This window comes from Triturus cristatus, chromosome 4_2, assembly GCF_964204655.1.
Source record: "Triturus cristatus chromosome 4_2, aTriCri1.1, whole genome shotgun sequence".
Taxonomy (NCBI): Eukaryota; Metazoa; Chordata; class Amphibia; order Caudata; family Salamandridae; genus Triturus; species Triturus cristatus.
This window is the reverse complement of record NC_140586.1, coordinates 613683704-613697247: the sequence shown is the minus strand read 5'-3', so window position 1 is coordinate 613697247 and position 13544 is coordinate 613683704.

Below are 13544 nucleotides of genomic sequence, written 5' to 3'. Positions count from 1 at the left end.
ATGCGGCATAAGGACGATTTCAGGTAAGTACCGAAAAAAAAAAAAGAATATCGTTGCGCGCGCTGCATCGCCAAATGCGATGCAGCGCGCGCAACAAAATTCGTTTTTTTTTTTCGTTACTTACCTCAAATCGTCCATATGCCGCATTTTACAACCCCCCAGCCTGCCCATCCCCCGCCCCACGTCACCACCCGGTGGCACGCCCTATACGGGCCGTGGCTGGGTCGATATATACAATAAAACCAAGGATAAGAAGTAATAAAAAAAAAAATAATGAGTGCATGGTTTATAGAATCCAATGTACAGTGCCAGTTTAGTCTGAATCAACATGCTTTCTATGTGTTATCAGCCATACATGAAACACAAATCTAGACAGCGAGAATACCAAGTATGGGGTCATGTCAGCTTGAAGTATCCTATATGCTTCCTCATTCCTTGTAGTCCCTAGTTTCCTGCAAATAGGGATCAACTGTTTTGCACTTAGACCTTTGTAAGCTGGGCAGAAGAATAGCAAGTGAGGTACATCCTCCCTTTTTTATCCACACATGTGACACGCAAGATCTATATTATTCAACAGTCCTAATCATTTTGACTTAAAGCAATTGAGAGGCAGGTTTCTATGTCTGAACTGGACACAGAGTTTTTTTGCTAAATTATCTACTATGTCATCACAAAGGTTTTCCAGATGATAGTTGTCTTTTTTCATTAACAATGAAGTAGATAAAGTTCCTTGTGCATGCTTTAAAAAATTGTTACATTTGCATTTTTTTAATTGGTTTTTCAACTCCGTTGCAGTAATTAATGGGCAGCTGCCATTTGGGTCATCCCCGAGTTTGGCCAAGACCATCTCCTTTAAGGCATCTTTGACAAACTTGATCAAGGGGAGTTTGGTTGCATTCGGGTAACTAAGAATTTCCTCCAGCCCTCTTCAATATAGGAAAAGTGGGGTGGCCCATATGCGTCACCAGAGAATTAACGGCCAAAATTCTATCTTTTCAGTGATTGGCCTGAGTCCCAAATTGAGCCTCAATGGTTGTAGAGGTGTGCTTAAAGGTAAAAACAGGAGCTGCCTTATGGTTCCATTTTCTACCATTGTCAAGGTCTTTTGTGTTTGTGTTCCCAAATCTCTGCACCATAAAGGGCACCCACAACTGCCTGGTACGAGTATAGTTGGACAACAGGCAATGCACATTTACAAAGGAACCCTTTGAATAACTTCAACAACCCCGCTTTGTTACTCCAATTTTAGTCTTCTTTTAGCAATTTGCGATGACCAATCTAACTTCTCAACTAATGTAATCCCCAAATAGTCAAAAAGATGTACCTGTTCAGGGGACACCGTCCAAAATGAGGTTTGAGTGCGCAGAAGGACGGGGTTGAAAACCACACATTTAGTTTTACTAATATTAATTTCCAGCTCCCTCATCCTGCAAAATCTGCTAAAGCCATCAAGTAGTTTCTAGAGCCCTAGAGGTGACTTTGAAAGCAGAAGAGTATTGTCAGCAAACAAGAGAGCCAGAACCCTCATGCTACTAGGAGGGACATCGTTATCACTACTCGATTTAAAAACTCAATAAATAATTTGAAAACCATGTAAAAAGGGTGGGAGTCAAAACACAACCCTGTCTAACACCATGCTTGCCAGGAATGGGGTCTGTGACTTCACCCAGCTTACCACAACTAATTTGGGCATAGTTCTTCTGATGCAGTCTCCCTATTATGTTGCACAGGTAAGTTGGGATGCCCAATTCAGCTAAACGTTAACACAATCGTGTTCTAAGGACCATGTCAAACCATGTCAAACGCAGCTCCAAATTCAACAAAACTGCATAGAGCCTACCCTTCTCATAGGTTATTACTTCCAGTAAATGAACCGGAGTCTAAAAACCCTGTCAAAAATATTGTTTCGCTAGCCTGCTTGAAGGGAACAAAATATATTACTCTCTTCAAGCCAAAGTTGAAGCCTACTTAAAATCACCCTTCTAAAATGTTTTTGGTTGGTATCTAATAGGCTAATTGGCCTATAGATGGCAGGGTCCAAAGGGGAACCTTTCTTGTAAATGGGAAAATCTGAGCCCCAGCCCATGTTTGGGGAATACTGGCTCCATTTAAAATAGCATTAAAAACAACAGTAAGATAGGGTGTCCAGATGTCTAATTCAGATAAAAACAGATCACCAGTAATCCTATTGATACCAGGAGCTTTGTGTGGCGCTATCTTTCTTACGGCCTCTTCTACCTTCATACATGTTATCAAAGGAAAATTATCTGTGTCCCTCTCTGGCCCATAATACGGGGGTGTCTGTATGTTTCAAAACTGGGTCCTCATCTAATTTATGTTGGTTATGCATTTATAAAGTGAGCTATGCAGAACTCTGCTGCATCGTTATTGTCAATTTTAGATCTTCTTTCCCTATTCCCATAGGCTATTAAGTTTCAGAATAGGGTTTGGATGTTGTCCTTTGTGGCTGCTACAAGAAGTCCCTAGTTTTGGCTATCCCATTCCTTTTTGCCCTAGCTAGAACAGTAATATAAACAAGTCTCTTTTCCTGGATGTCTTCCCTCCTGGTGGACTTGATTGAGATGATCAGAGCGTTCTTGGCCATGCTACATTCTTTGTACCAGTACACTACTCCTTGGCCCTTGTCTGTTGGCTTCTCTAAAAAAAAGTCCACCTTTAGGCTACTAAAAAGGGAGTTATGTATGTTTTCAACCTTTGGTACAACTGTTTCATCAAAAGGACCTTGGTTTCAGAGTGTAAAATGTCTCCAGGGCTTGTCCCACCTTGGAATATATTAATATCAGGGCCCTCTCTGACCTGGACACTGCAGATCAATGAATTCTATGTTTATTATTTGTTAACTTACACCTCACTTGTAATGATTGAGAAGGAGCTAGCTCGGCTTGTGCTAGTTGAAATTCCAGCTCCACCTTGAGTGCATTGTGGTCACTATCATATCTGAGCACCAACACCATATCCTCTAAAAATGGCCAAAGCGTAACATCTAAAAAGATGTAATCAATAAGGCTGGTACTGACTATTCTATTAAATGTATGGGTGCCCTTACTATCAGATTAATTTCTTCCGTTCCATGCATGGGTCATGCAAGTACGGGATAGGGCGTTTAATTGTATCGCCAAGGGGGACCATCTTTTAATTGGGGGTATGGTGAGTGCAGGGATTAATCAAGTCAGTGAGTGATGAGTAACCAAGTCAAAAATGTTCATACTAATAAATTAAATCACCCCCCATTATCTTTGTCACATCATGATTAAGACCAGCTATATGTAAAATTAGCACTTCTCTAGCGGTGGATTCCTGACACTTAAAAGAAGGTTTAAGATATTATAAGTATTAACAAGGCATCCATTGGGAAGTTTAATGGATACACAGTGAATGTTTTCAGCTACTATTTCTGACTCTACCACCTCACACCCTACGTGTACGCCAATCCATATCATTAGGCTCCCTGATGGCCTTCCCTTCCCTTGCGACCTGGTGTTAATACAGTATGTTGCAAAGTTGGGCCGACTAATTTGCCTGCTTTGCCACATTTCCTGAAAAAGCAAATTTCAAAGGTGTTGATGTCATTGGCTCAGTCGGGATCACCCAATTTGGAGTCCAGGCCAGCAAAGTTACAAGAAAGTATCCTTAATTTCCTATAATTCCCCAGGGAGAGTCTACCTAACTCTGCTCCCCCAAGGTATGTCATACCACTCCCGACCACTAAATCTGGTGGCTTGTCCACTAATGGGGCCTCTAGCATGTTAAGATCTGGAGGATTCATTTTGTATGGGGTCTGACCCCCCATAAGGGTCAGAGAAGCCCGATCTTCACAAGCCAATTCTTGGGGAGCGCCTATTACAGTTGGGGGTCTGGCAGTGCTGTGTGGGTAGTAGTGGTCCCGATCTTAAATGACCAACACAATTATAGTCATTAAAAAAAACATGCATCTTCATCTCAGGACTAACCCTACTAAGAACTTTCACACTCCAGTCCAAATGGCCATACCTGTTATGCAATGGGATATTATACCAATCACCTAGATGGGGCTGATTGGCCCTAAGGTACATAGAGCACAGAGGTGGGAGGTTCTTTATGAACTGGAGGGTACCTTGGTTGGGGGATGTGGGACATGCTTATAAAAGTATCCCTGGCGATGTAGGCTCACCCCTGAGGCCTTCATAGGTCCAGATCACCTTTACATAAGAGATTATGAACAACAACAGTATCTCTAAAATCAATAAAAACACAATGACCAGTACAATCCTTTAGTCCCTTCCAAGCCAACCCACATGCCATGTAAACAGACTATTATTAGCCATTGAGGTAGGGAAGTTTCTAAAGTTACCCAACCAATTGTGACACTTGTTGCTCAATTGTACATAGGTTTTCCTTAGCCCATCTCTGAGTCGTCCTGAAACCCCAGTCATCACAGCAACATAGAGACATGCTTCTGGAGGCAGATCAATAGTCATAAGGTCTTTGGTTTCCCGAGGAGGTAAGTCAGCCACTCTCGTACTTTCCAAAGAGCCTCTAAGATCTTGGTAAATTGTGTCAGACATACGGTTGTTACTCTTTGAACCAACACCTTCTACATTTTCCAGTACCTGTGGCAAGCCTGCATAACTTCCAAGGGGCAAGGGCTTTGTGGTTTCAAAGATGCCTACACTGTGTCATATAGTTCCTATAAATCTATATAGGATATGTGCGTTTAGACAACCTAAATTAAGGAGTTGGGGCCCGATTCACAGAACTAACTTAAGACAAAATCCTAAACTTACTACCATTTTCGTATTCACAGAAGGCACTTACTCATTTTGGTATTCACAGAAGACACTTACTCACTTCGGTATTCACAGAAGTTAGGAGTCCTAACTTTAGGACTCCTAAATGCCTTCTGTGAATACCGAAAGTCTTAAAATTAGGATTTTTCTCAGTTTAGGAGTCCTAAAGTTAGGACTCCTAACTTTACTACTACTAAACTGAGAAAAATCCTAATTTTAAGGCTTTCGGTATTCACAGAAGGCATTTAGGAGTCCTAAAGTTAGGAGTCCTAACTTTACTACTACTAAATTGAGAAAAATCCTTATTTTAAGACTTTCAGTATTCACAGAAGGCATTTAGGAGTCCTAAAGTCAGGAGTCCTAACTATACTACTACTAAACTGAGAAAAATCCAAATTTTAAGGCTTTCGGTATTCACAGAAGGCATTTAGGAGTCCTAAAGTTAGGAGTCCTAACTTTACTACTACTAAATTGAGAAAAATCCTAATTTTAAGACATTCAGTATTCACAGAAGGCATTTAGGAGTCCTAAAGTTAGGAGTCCTAACTATACTACTACTAAACTGAGAAAAATCCTAATTTTAAGACTTTCGGTATTCACAGAAGGCATTTAGGAGTCCTAAAGTTAGGACTCCTAACTTCTGTGAATACCGAAAAGAGTAAGTGCCTTCTGTGAATACCAAAATGTGTAAGTGCCTTCTGTGAATTCCAAAATGGTGGTAAGTTTAGGATTTTGTCTTAAGTTAGTTCTGTGAATCGGGCCCTTGGTGTCCAGGCTGATTCCTGACACCCCCAAAGGATATGTTAGCCTGTAGACCGGGTAGCTCACAGTGCCACTGTGAGCCCCTCTTACTAAGGAGCGAATAGTTTCTGGCAACTATCGAACATGACAACCCTGACCCCTCAGGGATCGTAGAAACAGTACATTACTTATTACTCAGTCATTCATGCTCACTCTGTCTCAGAGAGATGTACAGAAAATAAACAGTGGGGGTGTTATCAATATTTATTTATTGAACCAGCGTCATTCTAATATAAAATACATGTGCTGTGACAATCATTAGACATAAACATATGTATATCATTATGAGCACCAACAGAGTAAAGAAAAGGTAGAATTCTACCATAGCGTTAAAACAATGAATATATGCAGGCATATAGATATATAATAATAACATGTGTATTCCGAAGATGCAAACCCTAACTAGAAGTACCTAAGTGTACCTAGCATGTATGTATGTGTATAGCCAAGAATCCCCTTAGGATAGAGCCAACCCCATTTCTTGATGTGGGAGGGCGAAGGACCCCGTCTCGGTCTCGAGATGAAAACTCCACAAGGGATGTCAGACCACTGCATGCTGGAGTGTCTGCGTGCAGGGACCTAAACGCCTCACGTCAGTGTGTCAGCATGGAAGTCTTTCTCCTCTGGTTTGCCCAGCGAAGATGTGCTGGTTATATACCCAAAACGTACCCTCAGGATTTCTACCTAGATGTGCACTATGGTCATATCGGCCAAGAATGATGATATCGGTTACCCTTATACATAGTTATTATGCAGAAGATGGTAGTCCTGCTGTGATACTGAGAATCCTCATGCATAATAAATTAGGCTAGATTTCGGAGAAAACCACACAACATTTATTCAGCACCGGACTAGGCAAAAGCTCAGCGTCAGACCCGTTATGTAGAAGAATGGTAGGAAAATTGTGGGTAAAGGGTCGTGCAACTACCTAGGCCTATATTGGCGCACATTGGGGTTCATAACACCCACTCAACATAGCACTAAATGAAAAAATAGGCCTGTTTTAAAAGCATAAGAGCATACTGTCAGATCAGCAGAGCAACCTGAAAGCCAAAGTGCGCAGCGAGAGCAGAAGAGGAAAAATAAAACAAAAATGATGTTTTTGAATTCCTGTTTTAGTTGTTTTTTGAAAAAGTCTGAATTGTTCTCAGCAAACGGAGAGCCAAATGTTTATGTGTCCTGTGCGGGAGACGCAAAATCACTGTTGCCTGCCTTCACAGACGACAGTCCCTGTAACACCTCTTGGGTCAGGTCAACGGAGCAAATGTGATCTTTTCCGGTTCCCACAGCTGTTGCTGAGGAAGCATGTGATGCCTGTAAGCCTGGTGCAGAGCCGGTGTCCATAACAACAGGAGCTGAAGCATCGTGTGGTGGCTCTAAGAATGCTGACATCAGCATTGGAATACTCTGAGGACACTGTACTACATGGGCCTTTAACGGGTCCAGCAGTACATCCACGTCTGGAGGTGCAACCGATGAAAGTGTTAGACAGATGTCCAACACGTATTCGTGTCCGCAGAATAGGCAGCGAATTACAGCCAAGTGGCAGTGGACCCAGACTGATCCAAATGACAGAAACCAATTCTCGCTTAGCTCCCGAAGACGAGGCGTGCCCAGATGGCGTACCATGCTTCTATGGCAATGTCGCTCCAAGAGCCTTTCTTCCATTTCCTTGGTATTTTTGGATGTCCGTTGCGTAGCAGAAAAATTAAAAACAGGATACCCACTGCCAGTGGCAGGATAAGAGGAAGCCCTTCAAAAACGCTTCCCAACACGGAATGTGTCAAAGATGGAATAACTCCGAAAACTGTCTGAAAGGGTCTTAACAGCCCAGAACCTATTTTCTTAAATAGGTGTACTATCCCACTCATATCAGACATGTTAAAGATACAATGTACCATTCCCCGAAATGCAGCGGTAAGTTAATTCGGACTAGAGCTTGTATCTCAGCTGAAGACCATGCAACCTGGAGATCAAAAGTCTCTTGAGCTGAGGTTAAGGCCACCTCCTTCTGCAAAAGTATGGCTTTCAGTCTGCTCAGAGAATCAAACCAGATAAGGGAAACATTTAATGAAGGCCATAGCGGCACCTCCCTGACTCTGTGGGTTGGTGGAAACAATGCTTGCATACAACAAGTAACTCTGCAACATACTGTGACAAGATATGCAATGCCTGGCAGCTTCCTGCAACAACCTTGATTATTCAACATCAAAAGCTCCTGTTTGAGAGTAGTTTGGACATCGGAGGAATCACAGCAGCTGGGGATCCTATCAAGTGACAAGATAGGTTTGTATCCAAAGCGATGAAAGCTCCGTGAAGCATAATATCCTGGTAAATTAGAGACCCACTTAACGAATTTTCGCAGTCTGAACTGCTGAGAAAGACTTCAGTGTCCCCATTTTAGCATCTAAATCTGTAAGGTAAATCCCAATATTCATGGATGTATTCCCTACTCAACGCTTCATACCTGCCTACCTGGTGGTACTGTAGACAATATTGAAATTGGAATGTTGTAACTGGCAATGTCATATGACCATGGATTAAACATTCTGTGGAAGCTGACTCTGCCACAGTGAAAGGTAATTGGTCTAATTTTTCAATGTGCAACATTGTATATTTTGCATCTCTGTGCCATTGTTGTCTGCCTTTCTGTTAAATTATAAGCAGAGAACAGAGACGTACTGTTGATATATCGCTATGTCACATGACCAGAGTGCAATCATTGTAGCGTCCAGCTTAGTAACAGAATTGATTGCAGCTGTGATTGCCTATGTTGAAGAATGGACAGATCCTGTTCCATAATATCTATTGCAGAAGACACAATGTTGCCCAGTGAATAAATCCTGGATGTTAGTGTGGTCATGCCATTGTCGACCACTGCCAAATCCTTTTCTAGGTTAGCCCTATCAAATATCACGCAATCTCTCCGCCGATTTCTGTTGAGAGATTTTGCATACTTCGTTGTAAATAACATATAAGAAGTGTTTACCACGTGGTGTTCGGGAACCTAGTTAAAAATCCCTTAGATCCATGTAATCGGAAAGTAAGGACAAGTGCTGTTTCATCTGGGACAGTGTTGAGGTTTTCAGCAAATCTAGGCATAACTTCCCAACACTGTAGGATGTCACTACCCCCCAATGTGCTCGTTGTGCATAGCGTTGGTCAGGCCTATGAATACTAAACCCTTCTGTGGTACCCCTGAATCGTGACTGACACCTAATTGTGGTGATAGGCCAAACTAACCAACCCATTTTAATTGGGATCTGATGAATTGTATGAACCATCATGTATAATGTCATCCAGCTTATCCTCACTATGCTGTGTATAATTTTGCCATCCATAAAAAGTGTGAAAGAGAGGGATTCCGAGGTGTGTTCAAGTCCTGGTCTTGGTTAGTCCAAGACAGGAATCCTGTTGCACTGTGTTGTTCAGGAAGACAATATGTTGTGATATGAGACATGCTCTAAATAATGCCTCAGTTCCCTGAACTTGTCAATTTTTAGTTCCCCAGACAAATTTTGTGGCTATAGTGTTTCTCCAAAATTCGAACCCTTGTAAAGACAGCTGGGAAATAAAGGAAGCAGAGTATATCTGTTTTGTGTTGGTAAGCATATTTTTCTTTGCAGGTGTTGGAGGAAACTTGTAATAATATGAGATTGGGTCTGAAGTGTTAAACCCAGAATAATAAGCAAACTTGTGTGCAAACATTTGTGAACTACCTTTCAGTGGGGTCGGGCAATGTTCCCATTGATGGTAAGTAAACATGTTACGTCAGATACCTGTTTTGTGCAAAAAAATTATGATCATTATGTTGGTAGCAATACAGGGTGTTAAAATCAGAGGTATCATCATACAATTCATTTTTAGAAAATGCAGCAGATTTTTCTAAATCAGACAGCATACTATTCACAGTTTCAAAATCCCAATCGTCAGAGAATGTACTGGAAGTGATAATATCATTCAAATACATTTTTTTAAATATATGCAGTATTTTCAAAAGTTTAGTGGAACCAAATACATCATATGAAACCCTATCCAAAACTATTCCTTCAGGAATCGGAACTGCTGTAATGCTCACAAAGGGCAGGTTTCTTCATTCACGATGAGATGATATATGTGGTTTCAGGCCCAAGTTCACATGTTGTACTGCAGAGCTTTTTGGGAGATAATGTCCATTCAGGAGCAAGAAAAAGAATAACACTACACCTATACAGAGGACTAGAACAGTAGACCAATTGAAATCCAGAGCTGAAGCCAGGGAGAAACAAAGTAAGCCTTTTTCAGCCAAAGGTAGAAATTATATATTTTTTCTTTTCGAGAAACAGAAGCTGCCAGTGACTCAGGTTCACTCGGCTCTAGTGAGAAGGTGTCAACATCGATAAAGTGGCCAGACACTGTTTGATCGATCTTTAGTAGCTCAGCAGGTTTTGTTGAACTGGCAGATGACTCATTGTGAGACATATTTTCATAAATGTAGGTATTAGGCGAATTGAGATCTGTGTTTCATTTACATTTTGTTGTTGTTCAATTTCAATAGGCATGAGTTCCATTCCATTGTAGGCAGCTCTGTTACTTCATACAGAACAATCTTCAAATTGTATTAGTCTTTCTATCTGAACTTCCTGTATGGTAGCTAAGGAGATTGGCGGCTACCCAGGAGCCCACACGGCCTGCAGTATCTGCCACATAGTGTGGTTTGATCAGATCAATGGAGATTAATCTCTTTTACTTTTACCCAGCAAGAGGCGAAAGAAGTACTGTTCTTGTTCATTCGTCAGCCAGGACAGGTGCAGGCGTTCTGTAAGACGGCCCAAATTATTTTTTGGCCACGATCTTTTCTCTGACCAGGTCCCCGATCTTTGGGACCCAGGCAGATCTTGCCGGAACAGCTTTCACTTCCACAGTGGCAGTGCGTTTTACTTGGACGTTGTTAGAAATGGGATTTCTGGTTGGCTAGGGCAAGGAAATTACACTCTGAAGATAATCCCTGCTCACCCACTTGGTAGCTGGGCACAAGCAGTCAGGCTTCTCCCAGAGGCAATGTGTAAAGCGTTTGTGCAACACACACACAGCAGCGACACACTAGGCACACCACAAAAGAAACTCCACACAAAGTTATGTAAAAATATCCTTTGTATTATCCATAAAACACATCAGAGGATAATCAGATACATACACTGTGCCACCTGGCACTAGGTGCTACTTTACAGGGAGTATATACATGACAGGGACAATCAGCCCACTGTCAGAACCATTAGAACACACAAATAGTGAAGCACACAACCAGTAACTACTGGTAAACCATTGTACTTAGCATAACCACATTATGCATAAATCACATTAGGCATTCACATTAGTTAGAAATCAGCAGTGCACCACAGTAACACTGGTATGGTGCACACATCACCTTAGGGCCTTGCGCCCCACCAGAACACAAGGTGATCTCAGGCCAACTGGTCTTCCTCAAGGGCCAGTCTGGGGCTGTCCGATAATGCCCTTGTCTCACAAGCCAGGGCTCTATGAGCACATGGATTTTGTCTGCCACCAGACTGCCACTGCAGCAGAGTACGGGCCCCAACAGGCCGGTACCAAAAATGGGGGCTGGGGTGTAGCTCACCCGTGTCTCCTTATGAGACTAACATGCCCCCCATGTTGCAGCTGCCACAAGCTGTTGGTACAGCTGTGTAAATTGCACCAGGCACCAACAGTGCCTTGTGAGCCCCACTCACCGGGACTCATCTTGGTAGGCAAGTAGCAGGCAACCACAGTGTGCACTCCCAGCCCCACTCACCGGGGGTTCTCGTTCGTGGCAGGTAACAGCTTCACTGCTGTAGAACACGGAGCGAGGTCTCTGTCAGAACCGCACACGTTGAGGCCCTGCCCACAACCAGTCAAATTTTTCCTGTCTTCTGGCCTTCAGAGCAGCTTCCTCTCCTATGGCTAAGCGGACTGCATTCTGGAGCTCCTTGTGGCTCCTGCTGCTGGCCTCTCTTCTCAGTGAATGGTTGGAAACAGAGAAGACTCCACAATAGGGAGCCCACAAGGCTCCATCTGTGTTCTGGCCAATGGGCGGGGCTCTCACCGGTACTCGGGAGTCCTGCCCACCTTCATGCGCAGCTTGCCTGACTTCCGCTCTTTACCGCACTTCCTGTGGCTGGCCCCCAAACAGGCCACAGCCGACTGACATCTTCCTTGGTGCCCTGGATGCCCACGAAGGCGGGTGAGGCTCCCGATCCACGGTTCTGATTGGCGCGGTCCCGGCCTGACTTCCGGCATGATGTCCCACCTCCAGGCAGCAAGGGGGAGTCCCAATGCAGGAATTCCTTCAGAGCACTGTGCTGAACAGCACTTTTGAGCGCAAAGACCACTGGGGCACTCCTCATGCCTTGGGGCAGTGTGGGCCCCTCTCTGGGGCTCCAGTCACCTTGGGGAGGGGAGCGCAGCCCATTCTGCAGGGCACAAGTGCTCGTCCCGTCTTCTTGCACAAGGCAAATAACCCTGAAGTGCTCATGAGGCGCTACGTCCCAAGATGAGAGGTGCAGCGCTGGTCACAGGCAGGCCAGCACGTAGGGACCCCCAGGAAGCAGCAGTTGGGTCCCATGGTGGTTCCTCCTTGCCCAGCAGTCCTTCAGCTTCCCGCAGGTCAGCACAAAGTTTTCCTCCTCATGGGGTAACAGCCCCAATATTTATATGGCAAAATGTCTTTGTTCTCCCCCTGGCACTGGGCTCTGTGCCCGGTCCAAACCAGTTCTGGGGGCACTCAAACATTTCTTTACAGTGCACCAACACCCTCTTTGTTAGTGTAGGCTCTGGCCCCAGACACACCTCAGGGGGGTGGAGCCAGCATTGTACAAGGCAGGCACAGACCTATTCAGAGTGAGGGACTACTCCTCCCACTACTCCAAAAGCAGATCTGCCTATTCAGCCTAGCGCTGACTCACCCAGCCCCTCTGGAGCCACTGCACCTCCCTAGTCTCTGTCATTCCAGAGCCAGACATGTAAAACACAACAGGCAGGCAGGTGGAGAGGTGTGGTGCAGCGGCCAGGGCATCTGACTTCGGAGCACAGGGTTCACGGTTCGATCTCTGGCTCTGGCGGCAGCTCACCTCAGCACCATGTGACTCTGGGCAATAGCTCACTTAATTTCCATAACGCCCCCCAGTGCCTAGAGACCCGTAAGGGTGAGTAGTTTGTGCTTTACAAATACGGATTAACATTAAAGACACATAGCACAGAGAAATGCCCACTTCTAAAAGTGGCATTTCTAAAATAGTGACGATAAATCTGTGTGCGCAGCATTTATCACCACTATTCCATACATACCAAACTTGATCACGCTGCTCCTCTCATATCAGGAATTACCAGAGAAACACATGTCAGGGAATCCCCAATGCATTCCTATGAGAGGGCAGCCTCACAGTACTGAGAAACCCAAATGGCTGTCTGTCACTTCCAGGACAGGCCACAGAGTTATGGCACATGTCCTAATTTTTATCTACTGCACACCCTGCCCGTAGGGCAAGCTAGGGCCTACCTTAGGGGTGACTGATATGCAGTAAAAGGGGAGTCACAGACATTGCACCCACTTCATGTGCCACATCACAGCAGCAGTAAACTGCGCACACAGGCCCTGCAATGGCAGAGGCCTGAGACAGGTTTGAAAGGCTACTTTGGTGGGTGGCGCGAGCAGCGCTGCAAGCCCGCCAGTAGCATTTAATTTACTGGCCCCAGGTATATGAGATACCACTTTACAAGGGACTGATAGGTAAATTAAATACACCAAACAGGTGTAGGCCAATCTTACCATGTTTTACCATAGAGAGCACATGCACTTTACAGTAGACAGCAGTGATAAAGTACCCAAAGTCCTAAAACCACCAACACCATGTCAGAAACAAAACTAGGAGGAAGGCAAAAAGTTCAGTGATGACTCTGCAAAAAGGGCCAAGTCCAACA